This window comes from Python bivittatus, unplaced genomic scaffold, assembly GCF_059951505.1.
Source record: "Python bivittatus isolate LINGU-HERP-01145 unplaced genomic scaffold, Pbiv_v1 ctg000980_np1212, whole genome shotgun sequence".
Lineage (NCBI taxonomy): Eukaryota > Metazoa > Chordata > Lepidosauria > Squamata > Pythonidae > Python > Python bivittatus.
This window is the reverse complement of record NW_028277125.1, coordinates 8,697,008-8,710,789: the sequence shown is the minus strand read 5'-3', so window position 1 is coordinate 8,710,789 and position 13,782 is coordinate 8,697,008.

The window sequence follows — 13,782 nt, the reverse complement described above, 5'->3', positions numbered from 1 at the left end:
AGATCTGTTCATGGAGGATCAAGCTGTCAATGGTTGCTAACTACCTCCTGAAACCTAGGCTTAAGGCTTTAAATATTGTTCGCTGGGAAGTAACAGTGGAAGACGACCACCACCTTCCAGTTCAGGCTTCTGCAATGGACTTACTGAGACACAAAATGTGGGATTAGATTTGTTTAGGGAGCCTGATCCAGCAGGGGTTTGCTTGTATCCTTATGCAAGCATAGCACGTCCTACTGAGAACTTCAGGTGAAATTCTTCTGATTTGTAGCAGAGAGTTCTTCAGATCTGATAGTTGGCTGGGAGTTCTGGCAGTGATTGGTGAAGCTGCCTTTATGTCAGTGAAGAGTCAGGCCCATGCAACGCACATTTTAAAAAGGACAGAGCTTTGATCACACTGTCATGACTGCCATTTTTACTTTTTCTGACCATACCCTATGGATACCCCTACAACAAGCCAAAAGGGGGCATAGGAAAAGAGACGTGAAGATCCATGAAAGCAGGAACCAAGGACCTAAGAAGGCATTACTGGCAGGCCCAAGCCATTATTTAGGGCTACAAGGATGTCTGTGGCTTTAGAAAGACTGCCAATGAATTGATGGCCTTGTCTGCTATCATCTTCCTGTTTCCGCCTGACTTCATTGTTTCTGCAAAAATATGTAAGCAACTATATTAAACAGTAGTTTGCAAGGCAGTAATTCTTGGGCTTGCCAAAGTAAATTCAGAGTAATGATTTTAAGATGGCCCAGATCTCATAAGAGCATAAGGTTTGCAGTATTGTGCCCTGAGACTATGTGAAAATTCAGGCAAGGATGCCTAAGGTTTCAGCATCTACATGTGAGACGCTGGGGTTTTGGTCTCTGAAGTCTCAAGAGATTTGGCACACATTCCTTATACTGTCTTCTCACAATGCAAATGGTTGGGGCGTCTGTGGGAAGAGGGGGTAAAAAAATCAAAATGACAGTGGTCACCATTCAGTCAAAGCATTGCCCCTTTTTTACTTGCATCACAACAGTCATAAAAAAGGGATGAAGCTTGATTGTGTGGTCACAGCTGCCATCTTGACTTTTTTGACACACACACACAGACACCCTTGAAAATTATTTTGTAAATGAAGAAGGTGTCATTATTATGATTTCTAAAAGAGCTCAAGCTTTGGTCGGAAAAAGACAGGTTTGGGCATTTCAGAATGCATGCTTTTTCTTGCAAAATATATGAAACGCCTTACCAAGATATGCTTGAAAAGTATGAATGAATGAATGAATGAATGAATGAATGAATGAATGAATATTTTTATTATGGTCATTGACCAGAATTGCAAACAAAAACACATTAAAAATAAAAATAAAGTAAAAACAAGACAAGGCAAAATATTACAATTGGTGGTGGGTTCATCAGTGGATAATCAAAGTCTGCCTAACAAAATTTAGTTATGTTTAAGGAGATGGAATCATACTGATCTGATAACAACAACTCTGCATAAAAAGATCAGAATTTCCTGGGTGTATAACCAGGTAAGGACTTTTAAGGTGGGTCCTTGAGACCTAGACAGGGTACAATATAGCACAGTGATGTCAAACCTATGACACGTGTGTCAAAGGTGACACATGACATTTTGGGTGACACTCCAGCATTCATGAACACCTGACAACTGAGTTTGTTTTACCTGTATTTCATTTTTGTAATCATTTGACATTTCTTATATAATACATAGCACCACACATAACCGGACTGTATTTTTTTAAATACACGAATATGTAAAGAATCAAGTTAGGCATTTTCAGAATTTTTGACATGCTGAGCCCAAAAGGTTTGCCATCAATGGTATAGCAGGATATGAGCTGTAGTTTCAACAGCCCCTTGTCCAGAGGGGCTCAGTCTCAGCTCATGGGGGACTGTGCTTGAAACACTAATAGCATTGCAAAACATATTCTAAAGCACCGTTTGGAAAATGTTCATTACTCTGATGGGAACAAGTTTTATTTTTTTTAATTTATTTTGCTAAACTTGTAGCACCAAATCTTGTGTGACAAAACAAGCTGTTGGAACGAATGACAGTTCTGGTGGGAGTCTCTTTGATCCCTGAGACTGGAACCCACAGGACTAACCAGACTTACCAGACAGGCCCTCTTTGTGATGAGAATTAAAGGATATGAGTAGAAAACAGAAGTGTCCAAACATTTAAAAATAGCTTCTGTGATTAAGCTAAATGTACTATACAGTAGCATGACAAAAACAGTTTCCTCAGTTAAATTTACTCCTTCTTTAGTAGCTCAAGCTGAACAGCCAGTTTTGAAAACTGAATGAGAAAAGGGTGTGTGGTTGTGGTTATCATTAGAACAGGATGTGTAACTATGAGAGTGAACATTTCTGCTTGTCTTCCATGATTCATGGCTTTATAAGGGCACCCCCTAGAGATGAAAGAGAAGAACAACTATGCCTTTTAGGACCCAGAGTGGTGTTTCTCAACCTTGGAACTTTAAGATGTGTGGACTTCAACTCCCAGAATTCCCCAGCCAGCATGCTGGCTGGGGAATTCTGGGAGTTGAAGTCCACGCATCTTAAAGTTGCCAAGGTTGAGAAACACTGATCTAGATATTCCTGGGAAAGGGTAATATAATATCAGGTAGTGATGTAAGCCACTCCTGGTGCCACCATTCACCAAGCTGCTGCATCTTCTTCCAGTTCTCCAACTATCAGTTCAACTTGGCCAGAACTGAATTCAGGATCCTGAATCTCATGTTAAGGTGGACTCACTTGAGACCGGCTTCTCCTGGTACTTCCTTACAACAGTGCAGAAATGATTTGCCACTCCCTCCTTCCAGGTTAATTTTTTTTTTTTCAATATCCCAGATTACCCTCTATCTGGTGGTCTTTGATCCAACCAGTTCTGACCCTGCTTAGCTTTGGAGAATCAGCCAAGGTCAACTAGCTGCTGCTACTTGTTGTGACGAAAACACCTGCTACAACATACTGAAAGGAAGGAAGCGAACCGGCTGAAATTGCTTTTGCCTTTAATTTATTGTTGTATGAGTCAAAGGAAAATCAAAGGGCTAGATATTTAAATTCTTCTTTCATAGAAAGATCAAGAGTGAGGAACCTCCAGATATGGCTGAGCTATAAGAGGGAGCAGCTCCTATTAGCATCTCCAGGGGTGAGAGTAGAGCAGGGTCCAAATTATATTTCAGAATTTGTCAAACTGGTGGACAGAGAAGCTGGGTGGACAATGTCTCTCAATTTTCCCAGAAGAAGATGTTCTGCATCCATTTCTCAGGGACACGATTCTCCGCTCATGGGGAGAGTAGAACTCCTACTGAAAAGAGCCCATAAGAATCCCCTCCTAATTTTTTATTAATTAAATGAGTTTAAAGGAGTTCAATTACCTCTTGGAATTTAACTGAGATGTGGGAAGCCAGACAGACAGTAGACAAAACCAGGACGAGAGGGTGGCATGCACGTCCACACACACACACATACACATTGGCTACCTTATGTTTACATAAATTCAAGGATACTACACAACAAATGAGAAGATGCCTCTGGAATTCCATTCTTTGGAGGAAAAAAAAACAACAGAAAGCACATTCTCTTTCATCAAACTGAATTGGATGCAGAGAATTTTCTCTTTCCAGCAGCAGGCAAGGGGTGTTAGGAATTGTAGTTTGCTGACTTCTGGAAGGTCATGAGTTCCCAATTCCTACAACAGAAGCTGGGATACCATCTTTCCTTATATCATGATGAGCCTTGGAAACAATGCATTTTTCCATGAGCCAGCAAGATACAGGCAAATGGGGAATGAACAAATGATGGGCTCGTGCAGTAAGTTCCCCAATGAAAGTGAGGGGAAATAAAATAATAGGCAGAAGGAAATAGCCTCTTGCAGGATGTTGTCATGTCTATCAGGAATGGTCTTGGAGGCCTAAGCTCCTGGGTGCTACTTATTTGACAGGTTAAAGTAGAAAGGAGTCCAAATGGCCTCTTAAGTTGGCTGCCAACAATTTTACACATGTTTATTCATCTGAATGTTTAGACAATGCCCGTATCCTAAGGAGCCCAGGATTAGGGTAAAAATCCACAACGTGCATAATATTTATTTGATGTGTTGATCTTATTTATTTATTTAAATAATGTATTTGCCTGCCTATCCCATCCAGCGATCAGAAGATAAGACCAGTAAATGCCATAAAAATAAACAATAATTTTCAAATAATTAAATTAGCAGTGCAATACTAGAGACCAGTGCAATATTCATTGGAAGGGCCATTAAGTCCCACAGCTACTCACTCCTAGGATCCCAAATCAAGCATTCTCAACAGATGGCTATCAAGGGCATGGCCAGGCTGGAGTTGTTGCTCCCAGATGCAAGAGCAAAAAGCTCCTTCGTGTGATACCAAAAAGCAAACAGGGTTAGCATCAGTTGGTGCTTCGGACATAGGACTTTCCATAACCAGAATACCACCACAGAGAAGGCCAGTTTAACTTGCCCTGGTTGGTGGCATCTCAACATCCTTCAAACAAGCATCACTAAACTTTGTCTACTGTGTAGGCAGCTTTTTCGCCACTGCCAATGTGGATGTCAGGCCAGCCCACCCTGGGCATCTGTCATCCTCCTGCTAATCCTGCAGGAGCTATTGCCACCTCTCCTTTGGCCACTATTTCAATTTCCATAAAGTCAGGTAGATTCTTGTGAGAATTTGCAGTGTCTGCTCCCACTGGGAATTGCCTCCCATATAACTTTCGGAGAGGGGGAGTGGGGAAGGACTCCCTGCCCAAACAAAAGCACCATCTCACCTGTTTTAAGGGAGAATCATATGTACCCCGTCCGCCCCTCGCCAGCCTCCCTGTCAAATCTCTTGCCTCCACCAATGGATTTCAGAAAATACATGAAACACCGTGCTCAGTGGGCCCCCAAGCCTACGCTTAAGGCTGCCGCTTTGCCACAGGGCCTGCATTTCAGAAAGCTCCAAAAGTAACGGTGTGAACCTGCCCTTGGTTCTTGCAGGTTTTTCTGGCCTGGCAGGAAGCTTTCCTCTGTTCTGTCAGGGTTGAGGGAAGGCGGAGGGGAACCTCTTCTTGCAGCCATTATCTCCGCAAAGGAGAATGTGCAGTGGATAACTAGAAGCATTTGTGGCTACCGCCGGCGCTATTAAACTACTGCTTTTTCATGAGCCGTACACTGAATTCCTCCTCACCCAACAACAAAAAGAAGGAAACCTTTTATTCATTTCATCATTATCAAGGGCTGCCACATTCAAATGATTCTTCCAGCAGTCCCCTCATTTCCAGAAGACGTGCCTGGAGAATGGATTCAAAGCCTTTTGATTAAGAATAAGAGGTGATGACATTTGCAACCGGTGCAGGTTTGTTATCATTACAGCCGACTCTCACTTCTACAGAGACGGCCTGTGCTCGCTGGCTGTGTCCCTCGGCTGCCTTTCATATAAAGCCTGGTGTGGTGTGGCCTAATTGAACGGAAATATCTTATAAAAACACACCCTCTCTAAATTCCCCAAAGGTTTCTCTGGGGGATCGGTGGGATATTTTATTTATAAAAGTGTCTTGACTTGAGATGTGATACATGTGTATGTGACAAGAAGGTAATACCTGCATCTTTTTCAGATGCATCTTCATCCTTTTGCTGGGCTTGCTTTCCTAACATCAGGGTGCCCAGATGTACATGTGTTGCTTCTCCTGGAAGAAAATGAATGATTTTCACTTGTGATCCCCAGTTTGCTTGGGAGTTTCAGCTGTTTGTATTCAGACTGGAGTTCAGAAGTATCATTCCTAGCAGGGGGCCACCATAAATTTACACAAACATTCTGAGATGAAATTTGTTAGCTGGTGTTTGTGGATCAGATGTTTCACTTCTTCATAATGGCACCAATGACAACCTTTTAGGAGGGAACCTAGATGTCCCAACTAATGTTGGCTTGGGAAACAAAGATCTCCTGCTACTGAATGTTGATTGTGGAGCCTTCTGTTGCTAGTCATGAGGTTCTTCTGCTCTCTCTGGGTTATTATAGGTTTCTAGGACCATTTCTGAAAGACAGATTTACAATTGCCCATCTCTTGCAGGGACTATCTTCTTCTGTGGCTGCAAAATACAACCATGGCAAACTCTTGGATTTTTCATTCTTAGGGCATTTGTGAAACCCAAAAGTCTTTAATCTATCCCAGCATCCTCTGCAGCAAATGGCAAGCAAGACGGATTATTATCAAGGGTATCACAGCAGGCAAGATAGTATGGAAAAATGATTCCTGAAGATTTTATTTAAATTATCTATTCTATAACTCTTACCACTAGCAAATCACAAGGATCCACATGAGTCTTTCACAGTATCCTCATTTTGGCTGAGATAATGTGACCAACCCAGTACATTTTATGGCTGAATAGAAATTTCAAACAAGTTATTCCAGTTCTAAGCAGATGCTCTGTTCAGTTTTTCCAAATAGTGGAAAACCACTGTTCCAAGGGTATGGATAGATAACAGCATTACAAGGATTTGAAGTTAGTCCAGAAGTGTGAAAAATACTGCTCCAACAGATATATGTTGGTTCATTTTGTCGCAACTCTGAATAATATGTTTATTAAATATATTTCAATTCCCTATATACACTTTAATTACTTTTCCACATATATGACAATGATACAGAACAACACAGTGTCTCATGATAAAGAAAAGAAGCAGTTTTATATAGTGCCTGATCAAGCTACCCCAAAAATGTTTTAATGAACTGTTTTACTGCTTTTTCATTCTGATAGCACTAGTTTAAGTCACGGACATTGAATTTAGCCCTAATATGTGACAAAATAAACAGCTAAAAGAATTTTAATAAGTATATCCCTAATGATAAAATAATTGGTAACTAGACAACCAGATATAAACAAAACAGGGCTTGGAAGATAAACAAGTAGAAAAGAATCCAAGGTGTGCAAAATCGTCTTTATTTTCTTTTTATTTAAAAGCAAAGTATACAATAAAGTAAGGGTCAAAAGGATCACTTTGGGTTGCAGCTATGCTGAGCTGAGCACTCACCAACTGCTTCACAATTGTTGCAGTGATCTAGTGTCATTCAATAACAAGGATCTGAAGATAACTCTCCCATTGTTTGCTGTTCTGAGACAGTGGGATTCATGACATTTTTTTGTCCTCTTGAGAACAAACCTTCCAGATTAAAACCGATCCCTCTGTTGTTATTGTTGTTATTGCATTTTCTAACAATCTACCAATTGTAGCACCTAGTCATCCTTTGCTGATCTCAAAAAAAGCTAAGCAGATTGCACCTAGTTAGGACTTGGATGGGAGACCACTAGGGAATCCCAGTACTGTAGGCCAGTGTGGGAAATCAAAGAAGGTACTGGCAATGGCAAATCACTTTTGCTGCTCCGCAAAGATATCAGGATTAAGAACTCTTTACTTTTTAAATACTGTCTCCATTTATCATTCCAGGATTCGGTTTTCATTATTTTTTTAAATTTTATTTAAAAGTTTTCTATGCCACTATCATGCTGTGCATCTCCAGATGATTTATAATGTTGAAATATAAGTTACTTTGTTTAACTCTGCTACTTCTCTCAACTTTGTCCATGTCTGTACTGTGGAGAGTCTGGCCATTATGCAGAAGGATGCCCTTCTAACCCCCCTCCAATTCTAAAGCATCTGTAATAATGGGAGGAAGAGACACATTTTGCCAGCAGATGCCCGAAACACTCCATATCTGACTTGTTGGGAAGCTCTGCTGTCCCAACCCCCACGTGCTCTAAGGGCAATAGAGATCAGACCTGCAGAGCTACACATTAACCTGTTCCTATTCATTCCTGCTACCTTGCAAACCTAGATTGGAATCAGAACACAACTACAGACTTTAATAGACTCCAGCATGCCAGGAAACTTTACTGAATCATCCATTGTACACAAATATGTTCTCCCTACTCAACTTGATGTCTTGTTATGGTCGAGTCTACTGATGTCCAACCTTCATGTTCAGGAATCACACAGAGCACACTCAGACAACTGCCTCCTATGAGTGCTTTCTATTACCCATAATGTTATTTACCAAGTCTTCTGTCCTGTTGCCATTTCAGAAAGTTGCATTTTCATTTGGCTGGCAACCCAACTAATTCAGAACCCAGTGTAGCACTAGAGGTTTTAACATGTCTCTCAGAAATAATAAGCTAATTATAGCTACATATAAAGAGATATCAGAACACTCTAATTAGATGTTTAAGATTAAATGGAGGTATGGAATAAGGAATCATAATGTCCAGTACATGAACATCAGTGGAAGACATTTGGGTACCTATACATGATATATGCCAGACTCCCTCCAGGGACAAGGACTTTTGGCAAGGAATTGTATCTTTATTGTATGTAGGATATAGTAGCCATATCAGATTCCTGACAATCTGAGTGGGAAGGAGAGATGATATAGGACAGTGTTCTTCAAACTTGGCAATTTTAAGATGTGTGGACTTCAACTCCCAGAAATCCCCAGCCAACATGTTGAAATCTACTTTTCCACAAGTTTGAAAAATACTGGTATAGAATGTATCAAATCGTAGTTCAAAATTTTTAAGTGCCACTCACTATGAAGAGAAGTCCTCACTCACCTTCATCCCATTCACTGAAGACGATTGCTAGCTTACATTTTCCTGCATTTCTGCTCTTCTGTCTAGGCTGTGATATTTCTACCACTAACAGAGCCTGGCAAAACTTCTATAGATTTTAAGTGACAATTAATTCAACAGAAGTATTATGTCATTATTAGATGCTGATGAGATTTTTTAGGAAGAAATTGTTAGGTTTAGCCAGTTGGGGGAGATACGGTGATCAAAGTGTCCTCTGTTTGTGTGGTACAATCTTGATCTATTGTAGCTCCTTTTTGGTCCAATGTCATCTGATATTTTATTTTTCTTCTGGAAGATTCATTAATTTTTGAAAATGCTTATGCTTTGGAAAAATGTAACATCAGTTTGGAAACTAACAGAAGAATGGTAATGGATATTCTACACTTTTATGAGAGAGAGAGGGAGAGAGAGAGAGAGAGAGAGAGAGAGAGAGACTTGAAAGGCACCTGATCGCCATTAATTATACAATATTTGAAGAGACCATTCCATATTTCTATATTTGAACAAACATTTTCCTGCCATTTGCAAGACATTAACACATTTGAGCTAAATGTGCTAGTCAATATGTTCATTCCTCTTCTGTCCTTATTGTCGAGTAAATTGATTTAACCATTTAATTATTAATAAGTAGTACGATGTGAATATTTACATAAGAATACTTTCATACAATAAGAAATTTATATTATGGGGACTTTTTTGTTCTTTGCTTTTTTTTCCCCTTTTCTTCCTTTTTTATATAATCAAAGAAATTAAAAAGCGTGGTTTCTTCTCTGGGTGTTCTTAATTGAATCAGGAACTAGAAGGTCACCTCAACACCATGGCAAAGGGAATGGAAAGAGATGTATGTCTCCTTTACACTCTCCTTCAGAGTTTTCTTTTGTTTTCTCCCTCTTCTCCACAAATTCTTTCATTAGGTCTCTGTCTCTTCTGCTGTCATTCGGTTGCTAACATGCTTGCCTGACACCTTAAACTGAAGCTCATTCCAAATGTGTTTTCTTAAGCAATGCCAAAACAGGTAGATGCCTACTGATAGGAAGAGATCTGGACTTTCGGCTGACCTTGTTATTGTTCTCAAGATAGAATGTGATTGCTGGTTGAGCAAGAGCTGGGGGGGACATTCTTGTCATGATCCAAGTCTCTCTTTGTTTGACAATATGGGCAAAGCACAGGTCACCTCTTTCTTGTGTACACCCGGACAAATTGCTAGCCATAATTGCCAGTTGCTATCCCGCTTGACTGCAAGAGCAGACAAGTGGACGTGCGGCTCTTTACTTGGGTCACTGGAAATGATGGATGCCAAAAGTATGCTTAGATTAGTTTGTGTTGAAATCCAAGATGCTACCTGCACAGGTAAATGTCACTCGGTACTCAACAGTTGCATTCAGCCAAAATCAACACACATTTGGATTTCAGGACTGCTAACATTTCAGCCTGCTAGCATTTCCATCCATAAGATCAGCTATCGCTAAGCATACTTCAGGTTTTTACTTTTTTCTCTCTCTGTTTCCAAGCATTTCCTCTTTTAAAAAAAGATTGTTACAACTGTTGAATGGGGCAGGGCAAGAGCACAAAAACATTTTTAATGTGGTAGTTTCATCTGAAATGAAAACCCACTGCAAAATTCTGAAATGCAATTATATACAAAAAACATGTGTAATGACTACTGATATAAACCTAAGGCAGGCAGGATTTTTTTAATGGCCAGATTTCAGGACAAAGTGGATTCTTTAACAAAGCTGGAAACCTAAATTAGATATAGTTCTTTATCAATGTGCAGTGGTTGGAGAGAGAGAGAAAGAAAGAAAGAAAGAAAGAGGGGGGGGTTATTTTTAATTAATGTATATATAATTTTAATTTCTAAGGCGACCAACTCTTCAATGACTCTGGATGGCTTACAGATCAAAACAGGTAATAACACTCAGTTGGAATAAAAGTAAAAATGCTGACTCTGGGAGGGAAAAATCATAACAGATAAACAATATCAACCCAGAGGGTGGATTCACACAACATCCTGACACAGTGCCTATGAGAGAAGCCATGTCTTCAAGGCTTTCTTAAAGGACATCAAGGTTGAGGACATTCAAACCTTGAAGGGACTGCATAGCTCCTGGGTCCTGTAAGATGATATTGTTTGATAGTTAGGATACAAACCATGCAACCTTGCTGAATCTTACAGAATTGGCAGAGACAATTGGAAAAAGGTGGTTCCACAAATATATATATTTTGTACATTCATTCAAAATATTTCAGAATAAAAAAATATCACATTCACTTCACATGGACTCAAATTAAGTAGTTAATTTCTGGATTGGCTGGGGTGGGGAAGGCATCAAACCACATAATTTGGGCTTACATGGATTTTTGTTATTTTTCTTCACATTGCAAAAAAGTTATAACAACAACAAAGCGTTCATTGAATGTGTATGCTGCTGAATCTTTACAGACTCATGACAGCCTCTACAACAACTTGGCTTCCTATCCAGCATGGCTGAAAGCTAAGGATTCTGGGAGTTTTCATCCCAACAGCTTTGCCATAGGCTGGGAGAGACTGCTATATCTGAAAAATCTTAAATTATTATCTCTACTACCCCAGCTCAATGACCCCAGGATGTATTTTTTCTCTCTTCTTTATATGCCACTCTGATAAACTTTAAGCCAGTATTTTTTTGAAAATTGGGTTTTCTATTGTTTTTTCCCCACTGCCTCATTTTTCACTTTCTTAAGTTATAATATTTCAATGCTTCTTCATGATGTGGTAGTTTTGATGTACATGTGTTTCCATGGAGGAACATTCCAATTCAGGCATGGCTTTACCATATCAATGAGAATAGGCCTGCTTCTGGAGTCTTGATCAGGACACCTTTATTTCTCATTCTAATGAATACCATGAACGGATTTCTATTTCTACCTGCTCCAGAAAAACATGCCATCTCTCTGTCATTTCAGCATCTTTATTTTCAATATCTCAATAAAGATAGGGTGGAGGACCCAGAACAACATCAAGCTCTTCAAGAAATTGGTACCAATCTCCCTGAAGATACAGATGACTGCAGATATGGTTCATTTTTACTCAAAACTCATACACACATTTTTATTGCCACTGAAAATGGCTGGAGTTTTTAGTTAGCAGTTTCTTTCACTCCCTCTAAGGTATTTGTCTGTCAAATATATAACTGATAAACTGGTACATGGCTCCTCTCTATATGGGTCACTGGCAGAACAGAAAGTTCAAAAAAAAGAGTTATTATTAGTTCCAGACCTTCCTCTATGCTGTCTATGTGCATTATGCATTATTATTTATGAAATCAATTTATATAGCCGCCCATCTCACCACAGGCGACTCTGGGTGGCATACAACAAAGCTAAAAATGGTAAAATACATTAAAAATATATAAAACAGAATAAAAGGAGAATAAAAGGAAGTTAAAAGTTAAAAATAAGGGAGCCCCCTCACTAATTCCCCCATCCCCTGGGGTCCCCAGGCCTGCTGGCATAACTAAGGCTTAAGGGACCTCCGGAAGCTCAACAATGATGCAGCCAGCCTCACCACATGGGGGAGAAGATTCCACAGCGCAGGTGCCACAGCAGAAAAGGCCCACTGCCTGGGGCCTGCCAAATGTATCTCCCTAGGCCAGTGTTGTCCAAACTTGGCCACTTTAAGATGAGCGGACTTCAACTCCCAGCATGGCTGGCTGGGGAATTCTGGGAGTTGAAGTCCACTCATCTTAAAGTGGCCAAGTTTGGACAACACTGCCCTAGGCGATGGAACCCATAACATGCCCTCTCTGAGGAGTTCATAACTGCTGGGAAAAGTGGAAGGAAAGTGAAGATGAAGATGACCAGCATCAAGGATAGACCTCAAGGGCCAAGTTGGAGACAGATCATCCTGTCTGTGCCTCCTGCATTTCATTCCTCTTTGAGGTCATTGTTTATCATCTCCTTCCTGCCATCCACAGTCATGGATGCATGTATACTCCTCTCTCATCTAATGGAGTGGCTCATGCTATAATATATTTGTGCATCATTAAAATACCACAAGATCCTTTGTTGCTACAGACTGAGAGTGTTACTTCTCTGAAAACAGCTTATTCACAGAGTAGTACTTCTGTTAATAAGCTTTGAAAGTAAAGATAGTAGACCATCACCTCACCATTCCTGAATGTAATGCAAGGGCAAAAAATATATCCTCCCTATCTGATACTGAGTGATCCACCCCGGGACAAGTTCATATGTACCTGTGCATGAGAGTGATCAAAAGCATACACACGTAATCATACATGTACAATTTATGTAGGCAAAAATGGATACGTATGGACCTCAGAAAGACAGTCCTGCAGAGTATGCCACAATTCCTTCTATATACTTTCCACCTGTTGAGGTATCCATTTTGTCATAAATATTCATTGGAGACCTCAGTACACCCCTTCTAGAGTCAGGCCTTTGAGAAGCAAGCGATCTGATCCTAAAAGCTAAAATGAATTGCAAAAAGAACAGTTTCTCACAGGGATGCACACACACACATGCACACACAAACACACACACATACATTTATTCATCCCCAGACAAAATTGAAAGTCAGAGGATAATGTTTAGATGGAGCAGGATCATCACCTCAGGGCTAGTTTCCATGGCGTCATGTCTTAGCTAAATCCTTACACACACACACATAAAATAGATGGAAACATTCTCCTTAAAATTTTGATTATGTGTCCATGGGGCTGGAGGATTTGAAGATCTTGTCAACAGACAAAACAGAACAGTATTATCCTTTGTATACAATTCAGTACAGGAAAGATACAATTCCGCTTTCCACAAATAGGAAATGTTGAGAGACATGAAAGAAAGAATAAATTGTACAGTGTGAAGAAAGGGGTTTTAAATAACTTGACTGTGCTTAAACCGCATGAAAAAAAAACCCTATATATTTGGTGAACATGATAAGGGGTTTTGACTTCAGACTTAAAAAGGAAAGTGTTTGTCTGAGGGGTGGGGGGAGGGCAGGTTATCTGGATTGCTCTATTCCTGTGCAAGCACTATAATATGAGAAAAACATGGAAAATTTAGCACAGTACCCAGAGAAGAATGGGATTTTTTGTCACTAGGGCAGTTGTGGACAAACCCTTTCTTTTGAGTCCCAGAAATCATGTTGCCAGTTG